The sequence below is a fragment of the Coptis chinensis genome, chromosome 6 (assembly GCF_015680905.1).
Source record: "Coptis chinensis isolate HL-2020 chromosome 6, ASM1568090v1, whole genome shotgun sequence".
In the NCBI taxonomy this organism is placed as follows: domain Eukaryota; kingdom Viridiplantae; phylum Streptophyta; class Magnoliopsida; order Ranunculales; family Ranunculaceae; genus Coptis; species Coptis chinensis.
Genome location: NC_141461.1, coordinates 55279765 through 55296906, shown reverse-complemented (window position 1 = coordinate 55296906; position 17142 = coordinate 55279765). Strand labels below are relative to the sequence as shown.

At 38.8% G+C, this 17142-nt stretch overlaps 1 non-coding gene across 1 annotated transcript; it reads left to right on the top strand.

Moving 5' to 3' along the window:
* The first annotated feature begins 14669 nt into the window (after positions 1-14669).
* Positions 14670-14773, top strand: LOC147493658 (small nucleolar RNA R71). The gene has a single exon (XR_015200472.1). It is a non-coding gene; the product is annotated as a small nucleolar RNA R71 (small nucleolar RNA).
* Positions 14774-17142: the final 2369 nt, after the last annotated feature.

Here is a 17142-nt window from a genome sequence, read left to right as displayed (position 1 = left end):
TAATTGTTTTAGTTAATTAGTTTCAAATCCTTAATTAGATTAAACCTTTGGATCTTGTTCTTCATTTGATTAGATCAATAAAGTAGTATTTTTTTTTATCAATTTCGATTTTGTCATTTCCATTTCTAGATCTAATTTCAATTCTTGTTCTTATTTCATTTTAGTCATTAATTTAGATTTCATTATTGTTTAAATTAGTAAATTTTAATGCTTATTATTATGTGTAGTTTTAATTTAAATGAAATGAAATGATTATGAATGATTCAAGGCTAAACCTCCATTAGAGGGGGTTGAGAAGCCTTGATGAAAGCTTGATTCCGTTTATCGTAGAGTCGCCGTAATTTCTATTCCACGCCCGAAATAATTAGTTCACCATGAGAATGGGTTTAATTGTTCACATGCTAGTTATTAATTGGTAGAAATGCCATGTGTAATTAGGGATTAGGAAGAACCGCTTGTTCTCGCGTAGCGATTCAATTCAATTACGAATACGACTTCGTCGTTAGTGGATTAAGTTGAGTTAAGGTGGAATCAATCCCCCTCTAACTCCTTATCATAGAATCACCGTAGCATTCCCATAGTTGTCTGATAATCGACTAGTTGCATCTTGTGGGTAGTTGCACCATAGTTTAGTTGCCCCCTCCGTAAAGCTCTCATTGACTTTAAATAGAGTATTGAGACTAGAATACAAGCATACGGAAGGACTAAGAGTGGAACGAACTTCCTACTCCACTTTATCTCATAGGATCGAGAGTAGAAGATTTGATAAATAAGCAACAAAAAGATTAGTTTAGTTTACTTACGAATTGAATTCATCGTTCATTTCGTAGGTAGACTATATTCATTTTTACATTTATCAAATGGCGCCGCTGCCATCTTAGTTCACTTTCGTATTGTTTTCATAGTGTTAGTACTGTTTTTAAAGTCCCATTTCACCCACCCACCCTTGTTTGAATCATACTGTGGCTGTCCATTTTAGAGTTGAAAAATTCCGAGCAAAATTTACACCGAAGGCCTGCCTCCCTCCTTGAGCGACCAGCCCTATGTTATCGATGGACCGAAGCGCGACCCGCCCCCATGTGGAGCGCGACCCGCCCTAAAAACACTGTAAATTGAAAATACCTCGGAGGAAGGAAAGCGGTTTAAATTTTTCGGATTTCGGCGGTTTTGATTCAACTTTGATCTTTCATATTTTTCAGTGTTCTAACCTGCTATATACACTGAACAAGCGTAAACAAGACGCTATTTATAAGCGAAGCAAGGACGCAATCAGGTATTCCTTTCTTCCAAACCTCGCATCTCCTGTTAGAGGTTTTATACTAGTATATCAGAATTGTTTGGAGTGTTGCATGTTTAGTTAAGCTCGACTTAGTCTTGCATGAGATTAAGGTCCGTAGAACAAAACACCTAACGAAATACACAACAACACCAACAAAAAAAATCTATCTAGTATACCACACACTACACCTCTAGCTACTATTTTACACACACCACCTGATATAATGGGGGAAGAAAGAGAGACTCCTCTCTCGGACTTCTACAAAGCCTTGAGCGATAGCCCCAAATCTTGCATCGTTCTAGCAGACCCAAATGGGGATTTCTGTAATCCCTCCAAATATTTTTAATTTGTTACCCGCTTTTCATGGTTTAGACCATGAAAACCTTATCGGCACGCGTTAGGATTGAACAAGTCTTAACAACATTCCACCATCCTACGGTTGGTACCTTTAACAAATTAAATTAAGGGTATTCCCTTTCACCTTAGTTGATAAGGCGCGTCTTGGTTAACTGCCCAAGCCTAATTACGTGGACTCGTGGGCTAAACTTGTTCACCTGTTTATGGAACATTTTTACCCACCCCTAAAGACGGATGAGATGCTTTCCAAGATTCATTTCTTTTCGACAAAAATCCTCATGAATCATTTTCGAGGCTTGGAATCGCTTTCACCGATCGCTTATAGAGTGTCCACACCATAACCTAGCGAAAAGACACGTTAGTTCGTGCCTTTTCAAAGGACTTCAACATCACCATAAAGAAGTCCTTGACATTATGAATGGGGGTAGTTTCTTAAGTAAAGGAGCCTCGTGAGGCTTATAAATTTTTAGAGGACCAAACTAAGCGAAATAATAATTGGGGGTAGTGATGATATCCCCGCTCCGCTAGTTCTACTAATACGCTTAAGGCCGGGTATGTTTGAAATTAAACACGATTCGAGCTTAAAACTCTAATCGAATCACTCACTAAAAGGTAGAGGCCATTTCGTACAACAAAAGCCTATCCCCGTCATGAATGTAAATTCAAACCCATGTAGTTTCTGTTGGAGTCCTGAGCATCCCGACTCCCACTGTCCTATAGCCTATGAACAGGTTTCTTCCATTAATAGTGAACCTAACGCCCCTTGGAGACAAAATCCCAACTTCGGTTGGAGAAATAACCAACAAGTCACACCTCAAGGGTACAATAATCAATATGTTAGGCCAACGCACAGCTTTAACCAAGCTCCACTACGACAAGGACAGGGTCAGGGTAATTTTAATAATTATAACAACCAAGTGCAACCTCGACAAGGTCAATCACAAGGTCAAGGTAATTATAATAATTATAATGCTAATAGAGGTATCGTTCCGGTCAATAATAATTATCAGAATCCACCTATAAATAATTCACGTGAAATAGTTCTAGTCACACCACCCGTGACTACTACACCCACACAACCGGATCGCCTTGACACCTTCATACAAGTGAGCCAAAAACTTTTCCAAACTATGGCTCAATCTAACCAACAGCTTCTACAATCCGTTAATAATTTAACCCAACAGTTGGCTCAAGATAAAGCCCAAACCAAAGGTGTGTTGCCAAGTCAAGCAATACATAATCCTAAAACAACAAACACAGCCTTTGAGGTAACGGATAATACTAGTAATGAATTTGAAAAAGTAGGTGAGATAAATGCCATCACCACTCTCCGTTCTGGCAGAGTGGTTGATAACAAGGTAACTATGCCTATAGTTACCCCACCAGTAGCCCCTACACCTACTACTTTACTAGATACCGACATAGAAACTCAAGAGCCTACCACCGTAGAGGTACCGCCATAACACAACCTAAGAAACAAAAGCCACGGTTAAACATCCAAATTGATACCATAGCTAAATATAGACGAAACCACCGCTTCCACAAAAATTAGCCATGTTAACTAGGGATACAAATTACGAGGAGATTAGGGACGCGTTTTCAAGAATCTAACTATAAACCTTCCCTTCCTCGAAGCTATTAAAAGCTACCACATCATGCTAAGTTTCTTAAGGAATTGTGTACTACTAGGCGTAAGACAAATATACCAAAAGACGCCTTTTTAACAGAACAATTCCCAACCTTATCTGAAAATAATGGAATTGTTAAGTACAAGGACCCTGGTCGTCCTACTATACAATGCACCTTAGGAGATTCCTATACGACGACCGCGTTATTAGACCTGGGGGCTAGTGTTAACTTACTCCCATTTTATTTGTATAGACAAATAGGTCTAGACAAGATGCAACCCACTAAAATGACGTTGCAATTAGCTGATCGGTCTATTAAGTATCCTAAGGGTGTAGTCGAAAATGTCTTTGGTAAAAGTTCGTGATTTCTACTATCCGGCTGATTTTGTAGTCCTCGATACGGTCGCTAACGACTCGTCCCCGATTATTTTAGGGCGTCCGTTCTTGGCAACCGCCAATGCGCTCATTAATTGCCGGATGGTTCAATGTCCATGTCTTTTGGCCATCTTGTTTGTTGAAGTCAATGTTTTAAAACAAGGACACAGCTTACCCGATTCGCCTATGGATGGAGAGATTAGCATGATCGAGAGCTTTGCTCGAGAGTATTTCAACAACACGCTCCCTCGATAGTCATATGCCCAAAATTCTTTCCTTTGGAAAGTCGACTCAACATTTTCATCCCTACACTAGTCGATACACGTATTATTGATGAGGAAGGGATAGAGGATTTTCTCAAAGATGTAGAGGACTACCATAGTAATGTGGATATGACCAATCTAGATGAGGAATTCGATGAGTTTCTTCGAGTAGGTGACAATTCACCCTATCAAGAACTAACTTGCACAACATCCACCTCGATTCCCCTCCTTCCACCTTTTCAAAGGAACCTCGAGTTTGCACTCGATCCTTTTGTTTCTCCTGTGCTTCATAATTTTTTAAATCCTCCTAGCAAACAGATACTTCAGAAGGACAAACTATTTGACACCTTCATTTTCAGAATTGAGACAGTCCCTACACACACAATGAAGGAGTTCGGTGCTAAAACCACATCCTCATTGTGTACAAGCTGTCTTTCTAGAACTTATCCATATCTACCATATTCTCCACAACCATTCACTTTTCCACACTTATTTACTAGAACACCCACTCATTCAAAAATGAAAAATAAGGTGCATGATAGGTTACACAATAGGGTAATCCGACTTCGCTTTCATTTCACTAGGTTGAGTTATAGGGAATCTTGGTGTTTCATTGTGTTTGGATATGTTTTCTGTGATATTTATTTATGGAATGATCCACAACTATTTCGGTTGTTGATATATGATCAACTGCATGTTCATACATATGTTTTAGATAAAGTCTCGAGTATCTGACTATAAATGACTCAATTTCTGTGTTTGGTGCATTTCCTTTCACTTTAATATATTGGTGAGTGCACCATTAAGGTAACCGGGCCCTCCCTATGGAGTGTGTGGCTGTAAGTACCGGATCCTAAGTCCACGGTTCACATAGTTCACGTTTTCCACTCTTGCATGTTTTTCTCGGATTTTTGAGTCATGTTTCTCTATGGTGTGAATTATGTCTTTATTGCTTATAGTTTTTCTTCTAAAAATTTCAAAAAAAAAAATATATATATATATATATATATAAATAAATAAATAAAAATAAAATAAAATTAGAAAATAAAAAATAAAAATAAACATAGTAATCTAGGAAGTCTCGGGAATCTGACTTTAAAAGACCCACTGCTAAAAACAAATTTTCTAAGCTTCGTTGTAAAAAATTTGTTTGGGGGTGGGGTGTTCATCTTTCCGTACTAAAATGTTTATGTCCCATTACAGTTGCTTAGGCCGTTTTATTGTATTACGATTCGGATTGACATAATCTATTAATTTAGAGTTCATTCGCTCGCGATAACTTACGCCATGCACGCGACTTCGAGGCGTTTTCCACTATCTCGTATGTCATCCAAGTCGGAATAGAGTGTTTTATGGATCATTGGATAGGAAATTCCCCCTGATCATTTCCATATCTCATTCGCAAAAATCGGACCGCAACGGCTTCAATTTTGATTTGAAATTCGCAAAAAAAAAAAATCGAAAAAATCAAAATTTCGATTTTGGGCTTGGGCCCAACTCACGCCACAACCAACCACGCCCACGACCAACGCTCCCTTTACCTTCTTCAAAACAGTTCATCGCTTTTTTCATCTTCCACCGCCATTAACAAGCTCCAAACCTAGAAAAATAAAAATTAAAAAGAAAATCACATAAACCCACGCCAAAAATCAAATCCTAACCCCAAATCTTCTAAAACCAAACCACCACAACCCCCACCGATTTAAATAACTAAAACCACCAAAAATTCAAAATTTGGTGTTTGCCGCCCGCCACCACTCCACCACCACCACTGTTCTTTTTCAGTCGGTCAAGTCAAACCACCACCACCACATCATATTTAAACCCTCACTCCATTTCAAACACTAAATGGCTCAACAACGCCAATTATACCGGAGCAAGTTTTCATCGCCGACCATTTCGCCCCGTTTTATGGTGATGAAAATGGCTAGTAGAGACTGGAATAGTCTCTAGTACTTTCGACCGAAGCCTTCTACCACGAAGACTTGGTCCGACGGTTCTACAACACCGTGGGGAGTTGAGGGGAGTAGGATTTTGTGATGGTAAGGAAGAAGAGAAGCGGAGTTGACTACGGATCGTTGGTTGAGATTCTAGGCATTCCGCCTAGATCCATCTAGGCATTGCACCTTTGAGAATCCATTGATGGGCGCATCGCCATCAATGGGAGCTACAATACAAACTCCCATTGTGTTCGCCAGCATCCCTCAGACCAACCACCGGCTACTGACCGATGGATTGGTCGGAATGTCCTAGGGAAGGACAAGGTCGGCGACATCGGTCCGACCTGCCTCCACGCCCTATGGGTACTCCAGAGCGTAAGCACGATTTTACTGTATCCCGAGTTTTTTGCCGAAAGCATGATTAGGGGGTCGGAAGGTCTTTGGCACCTCTTCCCCGTGGTAATCACCAAGATCATGTCGAAGATGAAAGCAGCTCCCGCCCGATAGGATTTACATTACCCCGCACCGTAACACGCCAGATCTATAGGAGTGTGTCCAACAAGTTTGGAGGAGGGCCGAGGATAGAGAAGAAGAAGAAGAGGATGGAGGAGCTGAGAATGAAGAGGAGGAGGATGAGGATGCCTCCGAGGATGAGGAGGACGTGACCTGCTTTGATGCAGATGCCTTCCAGAGGTGTTGGTCTGATGCAGAACGCATGGCTATGCTTCATAGGGGCATGCGTTCACTAAACACTATCTGCACAAACCTCCGGACTCGACAAGCGACTATTCATCACAACTTCGAGATCCGCACCCAGAGAGAGGATGAGAGATGGGAGCAGGCGAGGGCTGAGATGGAAGCCCAGCGCCAGTTTAGAGTGGATATGCTTGCACGCTTCCCACCTCATACGCATCTCTTCCGAGGACACAGCCATTTAGGCATGAGCGCCGTCGACGAAGAACGGACGATCTGCTGCCGACCTTCGGAGCCCGTGAGCCACCACTAGAGAGTGTGCCCTCCACCACTGGCGAAATTGTTTAGAGAGTCTGAGGATTGATAGTGGTTGTTGTTTTATTTATTTTTGTTGTTTTTATTGTAATGTAACTTTTATTTCCGTAATTTGAATTTTGTAGTGGTACTCCGAATGAAATTTTAATATAAGGGCCTATTTTCATTATGCATGGTTGTTCATATTGACCCCACCTTCCCAACTTGTTCATTATGCATGGTTGTTCATATAACCCTCGTATTAGAATTAATTGCGGAGTCAAGGTGAAAATATGGTTGTTTAGGCAGAAATATGATCAAGTATCATTGTAGGATGAAATCTAGATTAAATAGGTACATTCTATCATAAAATCAACCTAAAAGATATTGGGTTTGAATTAGAATCCAGGTTATGAGTTGTTTCCATTTTCGAGTTTTGAAATTTTAGGATTTCCGGAAACTGCCGTAATTAGTTTTGGCAACTTTCCGATCCTTTTTAGCAACTTTAAACCTATATAAACTTGATACAAACTATTCTCACAACTCACACTACACCTAAACTCCATCACTCACCCTTCACACCCGCGATTCCCATGCCTCGACTTCATTTTTGCAAATCTGCAACTCGAGGCCGCATACGCTTCTGCCTTTCAGAGTAGCTACTACCCTCTACACTTCGAGAAAATTTTACTCGAAGGCGCCCGCTTCCATAGAAGCGACTTCGCTTAAAACACTGGAATTCCAAAATACTAAGAGCGCCCGCGCTTCAAGTCAAGCGCGACCTCTACTTACCGGAATTCCAAATTACAAAGAGCGACTTCGCGCTTCTAGTTGAGCTTTCGCTACCGACTTTCCGTGGACCAGAAATTTTCCAGTTTTTCGCCAGCGTAGTATCCGGATCTTTCGCAGCTATTCCAAAGCGTAATTTTGAGATGACATCTCCAACATTGATACCGAACAGTCTTTCAAGATTTGTTCCAAAGCACTACTTACGGTGCTTGGCTTTCATGAGGTGATCACATACGTTGGGTTGGGAACATCTTATGGTAAGACCGGGTGAACTTTATTCTCCAAAGACTTGCATCTTATTTTTATAATAACTGCATTTTCTTTGAGAGACCGGATGGAGAACAAGTGTTCTCCATCAACATTGACGATGAACCAATGGAAATTACCAGGTTCTTGCTAGCATTTGTTCTTGGACTTGCTATGCCTGCTGAGATACAAGACCCATGGTGCTATTGGGTCGATAATATGCATGTCTACACTTATGAGTCTTTGCACGAGACTTATGGGGCAGGCATTTTCCGTATTGAGGACCAAGGGGACTATAACGTTGCCCTTGGTAGGCTGTCCATGAACATAGGAACTGTTATGTTTTGGATTATGCTAAACATTTTAGGGGAATGGCGTTTTTCTTCTGTGAATGACGCCACTTGCAGCGTTTTCCTTGCTTTAGCCAATGGACGCCGGTTCTATGACCTTCCCAGAACTTTGATGTCTAGTTTAGCACGAGCCCATACCATGAGGCATAAGTACCTTCTTATGCCTGTTCTAGTTTCACGTATTATGCTATGTTTCTTTCCTGTTTTTTGTACACGTTTCACGGATTGGATTAGGGTAGACACAGTGCGACCCACCAATAGTATTATTCGATCTTTCCGTGCAATGACTTGGCAAGGGTGGCGGATACAACCTCACCAAAGTTGCACCCTACACCCCATCGCACCAAGTGGCACTTAATAGGTTAGCAACCATAGATGATAAATGGCGTGAAGCCCGCAAATTATCATAGCATGGCAGACGCTGAAGGAACCTCACTTCTTTATAGAAGTGGAGGATGACGAAAGATGACGAATAACAAATGGAGTGGAGGTAAGTTTTAGTTTCAAGTTAGTGTCGGCTTATGTCCCAAGCAATTTCATTCTTTTAACCCCATAATGGGTAGAACTCGTATAGAGTTGAGCCAGTTTTATTTCCTATATTAGTACGTTCTAACCTTCTTTTGTAGATGTTCCTGAATTTCACGCGCTTCAATGGTATTTTTACTACCCTCTTTATTTAAATGCTTTGAGGACAAAGCATGCTTTTTGTTTGGGGGGGGGGCATAGAAACACGTGTAATTAAGACATCTGCTAGGATATAAATATGTATAATATGCATTTGTTTTCTAGTAAAAATTTCAAAAATTTATAAATATAAATAAATAAGTTATGCTATACACTTAGGAATATTGGTATTGTTTCTTTCTCTATGCTCTTAACAATCTAGAAGTCTCACATAGCTTTTGCATCAGAATAATTGTTAGAAACTTAGGTTAATATGTAGGTAATAACATTTGCATCTATCTATAAATATATTACATGAGTATCTATGATTGTTTGGCAGTAAGTTTCTGAAATCTAGGCTAGAGTACTTATTCTACAAATCCTGTGAGAATATAGCCTAAAGCCTTATATGAGTGAAACAATTGAGAAATGACACAAGGGAGAAGTAAAATCCGAATAGAGAAATCACACGTCTCCACTTGCTTGATCACTAAACCATATCCTAAGCGAGAATTTAGGCCCTCTTTGGATCGATAGCCAGAAATTCAAACTTAAGAATTATTTTCCGCTAGTCGCCCCTTTGAGCCTTTCATTAGCCCTTCCATAAACCACAATTCCTTTACCCCATACACAAAAACAAAAACAAAATAAAAAAAAAAAAAAATATATATATATATATATATATATATATATATATATATATAAATATATATATATATATAAGATAAGTCAAAAAATAAGAATGAATGAATGAAAGAAGAAGAGAAAAACCTGTGTAAACAAAAATTAGTTAGTTACTTGGAAAAAAAAAAAAAAAAAAAAAAGTTTCCATCCAAGGAAAAGGAAAAAAAAATAGAAATAAAATAAAAAAAAACCAAAAAATAGAATAAAAGGGAGTCAAAAAGCCAAAGAAAAAAAAAAAAAAATGGCTAAGGATGGAAACAAAGTGTAGAAGCAAAAGTAAATAACAAGGTTTTCTAGTTACATAATATGAAGACTCTATTATCTCAGACTTGTCCTTTAGAATATCCATTTCCTTCCTTCTTAAACCATCTCCTAATCCCCGTAACACCTAATAAAGACCTCTAGCTCAATTAGGAATAGGTTAGTGTGATAGTAAGTGGCGATGTGTTTTGATCGACTCCGCCTTCGTGTGTGTCATTGAGATTGTAAGGTAAAGTGTGCCCACTGTACACTAGAGTAGCTAAACTTGAGTGGAAAAATCGAGTGTTGTTTCTTGACTATTATTGTGAGAACCTACTTAAGGACGCTTATTCCGAAGTTCTCGTAAAACAAACCCGCTAAACATTTTATAGTACTACTCATTGTGTATATGTTTATTGTAGATGATAGATTATTATGCATATATTAGTTTAGGTTTTGACTTGGTTATTCTTGTTCATAGCTAGTGAGACGATAGATAATTTGGAGCATGAATAAGGAAACAATAGTTTTATTTTTCTTAGTCGTTGTAGTATAGATGAAGTTTGTGAGTACCTTCATCGAAAACTCTCACGAGGCTATAACTCGTCCACTAGGGGAATTCCTAGTGGTTTAAGGCCTTGTTGCATATGGTCAATGCAATCGCGACTCAAATAAACGAGATTAGGTAGAACTCCATTTTGGTCACTTATTCTAATTTCTCATCTTTGCTTAAAAATTGAAATGTCGCTTTTGGGGGTGGTTTGATAAGAGCCCAAAACTGTAGTTTTAACCCCTTAATAATCATACTGTTAGACCAATTATGTGAATAATAAGTAAGAGTTAATACTGATTACGTGTTTTATGCATTTCAAAGCTTCAAAGTCCATTATGTGCGTAAATGTGCCACTTTAGCGAGATAAAGGAGCAAAAGTCAGCAGAACTTCCGAATGCCATATCTTTGGACTCAGACCTCGGATTGAGGCCTACCTTATGTCAAAACGACCGGCTCGGAAAGAGCTTTGCAATGGTTTAAGCCTTGACCCAATCAGAGGAGAAGAAGTGGACGAAAAGTCTGTGGAAGCCAACTGCAGCTGAAGAGGCCTTTTTGGACTGAAAGAATTGGGTTTTGGGCCTGATTCTCTGGCCCAAAACATGGCTCCAAGCCCATGCACGATTTTTGGATCTGGATGTATAAAAAACAAAAGCTTGACTCAGTGTTAATGGCAGTCAATGGCAGTTAGGTTAGGTAGATAGCTTAGAATAGAAAGTAGCCATTAAAATAGCTTCTAGATCTAGATTTAATTGTTTTAGTTAATTAGTTTCAAATCCTTAATTAGATTAAACCTTTGGATCTTGTTCTTCATTTGATTAGATCAATAAAGTAGTATTTTTTATCAATTTCGATTTTGTCATTTCCATTTCTAGATCTAATTTCAATTCTTGTTCTTATTTCATTTTAGTCATTAATTTAGATTTCATTATTGTTTAAATTAGTAAATTTTAATGCTTATTATTATGTGTAGTTTTAATTTAAATGGAAATTATTATGAATGATTCAAGGCTAAACCTCCATTAGAGGGGGTCGAGAAGCCTTGATGAAAGCTTGATTCCGCTTATCGTAGAGTCGCCGTAATTTCTATTCCACCGTAAATAATTAGTTCACCATGAGAATGGGTTTAATTGTTCACATGCTAGTTATTAATTGGTAGAAATGCCATGTGTAATTAGGGATTAGGAAGAACCGCTTGTTCTGCGTAGAAAGCAGTTTCATTCGATTACGACGACTCGTCGTTAGTGGATTAAGTTGAGTTAAGGTGGAATCAATCCCCCTCTAACTCCTTATCATAGAATCACCGTAGCATTCCCATAGTTGTCTGATAATCGACTAGTTGCATCTTGTGGGTAGTTGCACCATAGTTTAGTTGCCCCCTCCGTAAAGCTCTCATTGACTTTAAATAGAGTATTGAGACTAGAATACAAGCATACGGAAGGACTAAGAGTGGAACGAACTTCCTACTCCACTTTATCTCATAGGATCGAGAGTAGAAAACTTTGATAAATAAGCAACAAAAAGATTAGTTTAGTTTACTTACGAATTGAATTCATCGTTCATTTCGTAGGTAGACTATATTCATTTTTACATTTATCACTCACCAATATATGGAAATGAAAGGAAATGCACCAAACACAAAAGTTGAGTCGTTTATAGTCAGATACTCGAGACTTTATCTAAACATATGTATAAACATGCAGTTTATCATATATCAACTACCGAAATAGTTGTGGATCATTCCATAAATAAAAATCATAGAAAACATATCCAAACACAATCAAGCACCAAGATTTCCTATGACGCAACCTAGTGAAATGAAAGCGAAGTCGGATAACCCTATTACGTAACCTAGCATGCACCTTCTTTTTAATTTTTGAACGAGAGGGTGTTCTAGTAAATAAGTGTGGGAAGGTGAATGGTTGTGGAGAATATGGTGGATATGGATAAGTTGTAGAAGGAAAGCATGGAAAAAATGAGGATGTGGGTTTAGCACAAAACTCATTCATAGTGTAGGTAGGGACTGTCTCAAGTCTGAAAATGCAGGTGTCAAATGGTTTGTCTTTCTGAAGGTTTTGTTTACTAGGTGGATTTAAAAAATTATGAAGCACAGAAGAAACAAAAGGATCGAGTGCAAACTCGAGATTCCTTTGAAAGGGTGGAAGGAGGGGAGTCGAGATGGTTGTTGTGCAAAGTAGTTCTTGATAGGGTGAATCATCACCTCCTCTAATAAACTCATCGAATTCCTCATCTAGATTGGTCATATCCATGTTACTATGATAGTCCTCTACATCTTTGAGAAAGTCATCTATCTCATCCTCATCCGTAATATGTGTATCGACTAGTGTAGGGATGAAAATGTTGGAGTCTGAACTTCCAAAGGAAAGAAATTTGGGCATATGATTATCAGGGAACGTGTTGTTGAAATAATCTCGAGCAAAGCTCTAGATCATGCTAACCTCTCCATCCATAGGCGAATCGGGTAACTGTGTCTTTGTTTTAAAAACATTGACTTCAACAGCAAGATGGCCAAAAGACATGGACATTGAACCATCGCGACAATTAATGAGCGCATTGGCAGTAGCTAGGAAAGGACGCCCTAAGATGATCGGGGACGAGTCGCTAACGACTTCAGATCGAGGATGACAAAATCAGCCTGATAGTAGAAATCCTGAATTTTTTACCAAAACATTTTCGACCACACCCTTAGGATACTTAATAGACCGATCGACTATTGCAATGTCATTTTAGTGGGTTGCATTTCGTCTAGACCTATTTGTCTATACAAATAAAAGCGGGAGTAAGTTAACACTAGCCCCCGTGTCTAATAACGCGTGGTCGTATAGGAATCTCCTAAGGTGCATTGTACAGTAGGACGACTAGGGTCCTTGTACTTAACAATTCCATTATGTTCAGATAGAGTTGGGAATTGTTCTGTTAAAATGGCGTCTTTTGGTATATTGGTCCTACGCCTAGTAGTACACAACTCCTTAAGAAACTTAGCATGGTGTGGTAGCTTTTTAATAGCTTCGAGGAAGGGAAGATTTATAGTTAGATTCTTGAAAACGTCCCTAATCTCCTCATAATTAGTATCCCTTGTTAACACGGCTAATTTTTGTGGAAACGGTGGTTTCTGTCTATATTTAGCAATGGTATCACCTGGATGTTTAACCGTGGCTTTCTGTTTCTTAGGTTGTGTTGTAACTGGTACCTCTACAGTGGTAGGCTCTTCTTTTTCGGTATCTAGTAAAATAGCGGTGTAGGGGTTACTCTTGGTGGGGTAACTATAGGCATAGTTACTTTGTTATCAACCACTCTGCCAGAACGGAGAGTGGTGATGGCCTTTAGCTCACATACATTTTCATATTCATTATTAGTATTATTGGTTACCTCAAAGGCTGTGTTTGTTATTTTAGGATTAGGTATTTCGTGACCGAAACACACCTTTGGGTTGATTTATCTTGGGCCAACTTGTTGGCTTAAATTATTAACGGATTGTAAGAAGCCGCCGTTAGATTGAGCCATGGTTTGGAAAAGTTTTGGCTCACTTGTATGAAGGTGTCAAGACGATCCGTTGTGTGGGGTGTAGTAGTCACGGGTGGTGTGGATCGAACTATTTCGCGTGAATTATTTATGGGTGGATTTTGATAATTATTATTTACCGGAACGATACCTCTATTAGCATTATACTTATTATAACTACCTTGACCTTGTGCTTGTCCTTATGGAGGTTGCACTTGGTTGTTATAATTATTAAAATTACCCTGACCCTGTCCTTGTCGTGGTGGAGCTTGGTTAAAATTGTGCGTTGGCCTAACATATTGATTATTGTACCCTGGAGGTGTGACGTGTTGGTTATTTCTCCAACCGAAGTTGGGATTTTGTCTCCAAGGGGCGTTAGGTTCACTATTAATGGAACAAGCCTGTTCATAGGCTATAGGACAATGGAAGTCGGGATGCTTTCGTGGCTCCAAATGAAACTACATGGATTTGAATTTACATTCATGACGGGGATAGGTTTTTGTTGAACAGAAATGGCCTCTACCTTTTTAGTGAGTGATTCGATTAGAGTTTTAAGCTCGGGATCGTGTTTAATTTCAAACATACCGGCGGCCTTAATTGTATTTGATGAACTAGCGGAGCGGTGGATATCATCACTACCCCCCAGTTGTTATTTCGCTTAGTTTGATCCTCTAAAAATTTATAAGCCTCCGAGGCTCCTTTGCTTAAGAAACTACCCCCATTCATTATGTCAAGGACTTCTTTATGGTGGTGTAGAAGTCCTTTGAAAAAGGCACGAACTAACGTGTCTTTCGCTAAGTTATGATGTGGACACTCTATAAGGAGATCGGTGAAACGATTCCAAGCCTCTGAAAATGATTCATGAGGATTTTGTCGAAAGAAATGAATCTTGGAAAACATCTCATCCGTCTTTAGGGGTGGGTAAAAATGTTCCATAAACAGCTAAACAAGTTTAGCCCACGAGTCCACATAATTAGGCGCTTGGGCAGTTAACCAAGACGCCGTCTTATCGGCTAAGGTGAAAGGGAATACCCTTAGTTTAATTTGTTCTGCACCAACCGTAGGATGGTGGAATGTTGTTAGGACTTGTTCAATCCTACGATAATGCTGATAAGGTTTTTCATGGTCTAATCCATGAAAACGGGTAACAAATTAAAATATTTGGGGATTCGAAATCCCCACGTGGTCCGCTAGAAACGATGCAAGATTTGGGGCTATCGCCAAGGCTTTATAAAAGTCCGAGAGAGGAGTTTCTCCTTCGTCGGGCATTGTGTCAGGTGGTGTGTGTGAAATAGTAGCTAGAGGTGTAGTGGGTGGTATACTAGATAGAATTGTTTGTTGACATTGTTGTGTGATTACGTTTGATGTTTTTGTTCGACCAGACCTTAATCTCATACAAGGCTAAGACCAAATTTAGCTAAACCATGAACACTCCAAACAATTCTGATATACTAGTATAAACCTCTAACAGGAGATGCGAGGTGTGGAAGAAAGGAATACCTGATTGCGTCCTTGTTTCACTTATGAATAGCGTCTTGTTTACGCGTGTTCAGTGTATATAACAAGTTAGAACACTGAAAAACTTGAAAAATCAAAATTCGAATCAAAACTGTAGAAATCCGAAAAACTCTAGCTTAGTAGGCGGGTCACCACTTAGGCGTCGGGTCAGCTCCGTGTAACTTGAAGTGACAGTGTTTTAGATGGTCGCTCCCACATGGGGGTGGGTCGCTGTTGTTTTAGCGATCTTTTGGTAGCAGCCGCTCGGTTAGAAGCGTCGCTCACCGTGTATATTTTTATGAACTTTCCAACGCCGACTAGGAAAACCACAGTATGAATCAAACAAGGGTGGGTAGGTTTAATGGGACTTTAAGAAAAGTACTTGTACTACAAAAACAATGCGAAAGTGAAACTAAGATGGCAGCAGCGCCATTTGATAAACATAAAATTGAATAGTTTACCTACGAAATGAACGATAAAACTCAAAACATAAGTAAACTAAAACTATGTTATGTGCCTAGTTTTATCAAAGTTTCTACTCTCAATTCTATCGAAATAGAGTGGAGTAACAAATTCATTCCACTCCTAGTCCTTCCGCATGCTGTGTTTTCTACGTATAAATACTCTTAACTCTAAAGTCTAATGAGAGATTTACGAAGTGGCAACTAGACTACGATGCAACTACCCACAAGATGCAACTAGTCGACTATTATAACAACTATGGAATGCTACGTTGATTCTATGATAAGGAGTTAGAGGGGGATTGATTCCACCTTAACTCGACTTAATCCTACTAACGACAAATCGCCGTAATCCGAATTGAACTGCTTTGGAGAACAATATGGTTACTCCTAATCCCTAATTACACATGGCATTCCTACCAATTCATAACTAGTATGTGAACGATTAAACCCATTCTCATGGTGAACTAATCATTTCTAGAGTGTAAAGGAAATTACGACGACTCTACGATAATCGGAATCAAGCTTTCATCAAGGCTTCTCAACCCCCTCAATAGAGGTTTAGCCGAGAATCATCACGCTATCATTCCCAATGGAATTCAAACAAGACATGATATAAAGATTGAAACTTTGCTTGTTTAAACCCAATTCAAAACTACTAATGCAATAATTGAATTAAACTAATAATGACAATTACTTGAATCTGTGAATTAAAACTAAACAATTAATGGAAATGAAACTAACTTATGGAGAACACTATTTTCTTAATCTAATGAATAATAAAACAATGATTCAAATACTAAATTAATAATCTACTTGTTCTAAAGTAATTAATTTAACATAAAATTAGATCTATAAATTGAAATGACAAAAATCGAAATTGATAAAAATAACTATTTTATTTATCAAACTAATTAAGAATAATGATTCTAAGAGTTTAATCTAAAACAAGAATTGAATTTAAAACTAAACTTAATTTTATTACATGAAAACTAGATCTATAATTATATATAGTTTTAGGTCTAACTAGCTACCATTAACTATCTACCATGAACAAAGAGCTAAGCTTTTGTTTTTATACTTTCAGATCCAAAAATCGTGCATGGGCTTGGAGCCATGTTTTGGGCCAGAGAATCAGGCCCAAAACCCAATTCTTCAAATCCAAAAGGCCTCTTCACCATAGTTGGCTTCAACAGACTTTTCGTCCACTTTTGCTCCTCTGATTGGGTCAAGGCTTGGACCATTGGAAATCTCTTTCCGAGCCGGTCGTTTTGACATAAGGTAGGCCCCATTCCAAGGTCTGAGTCCAAA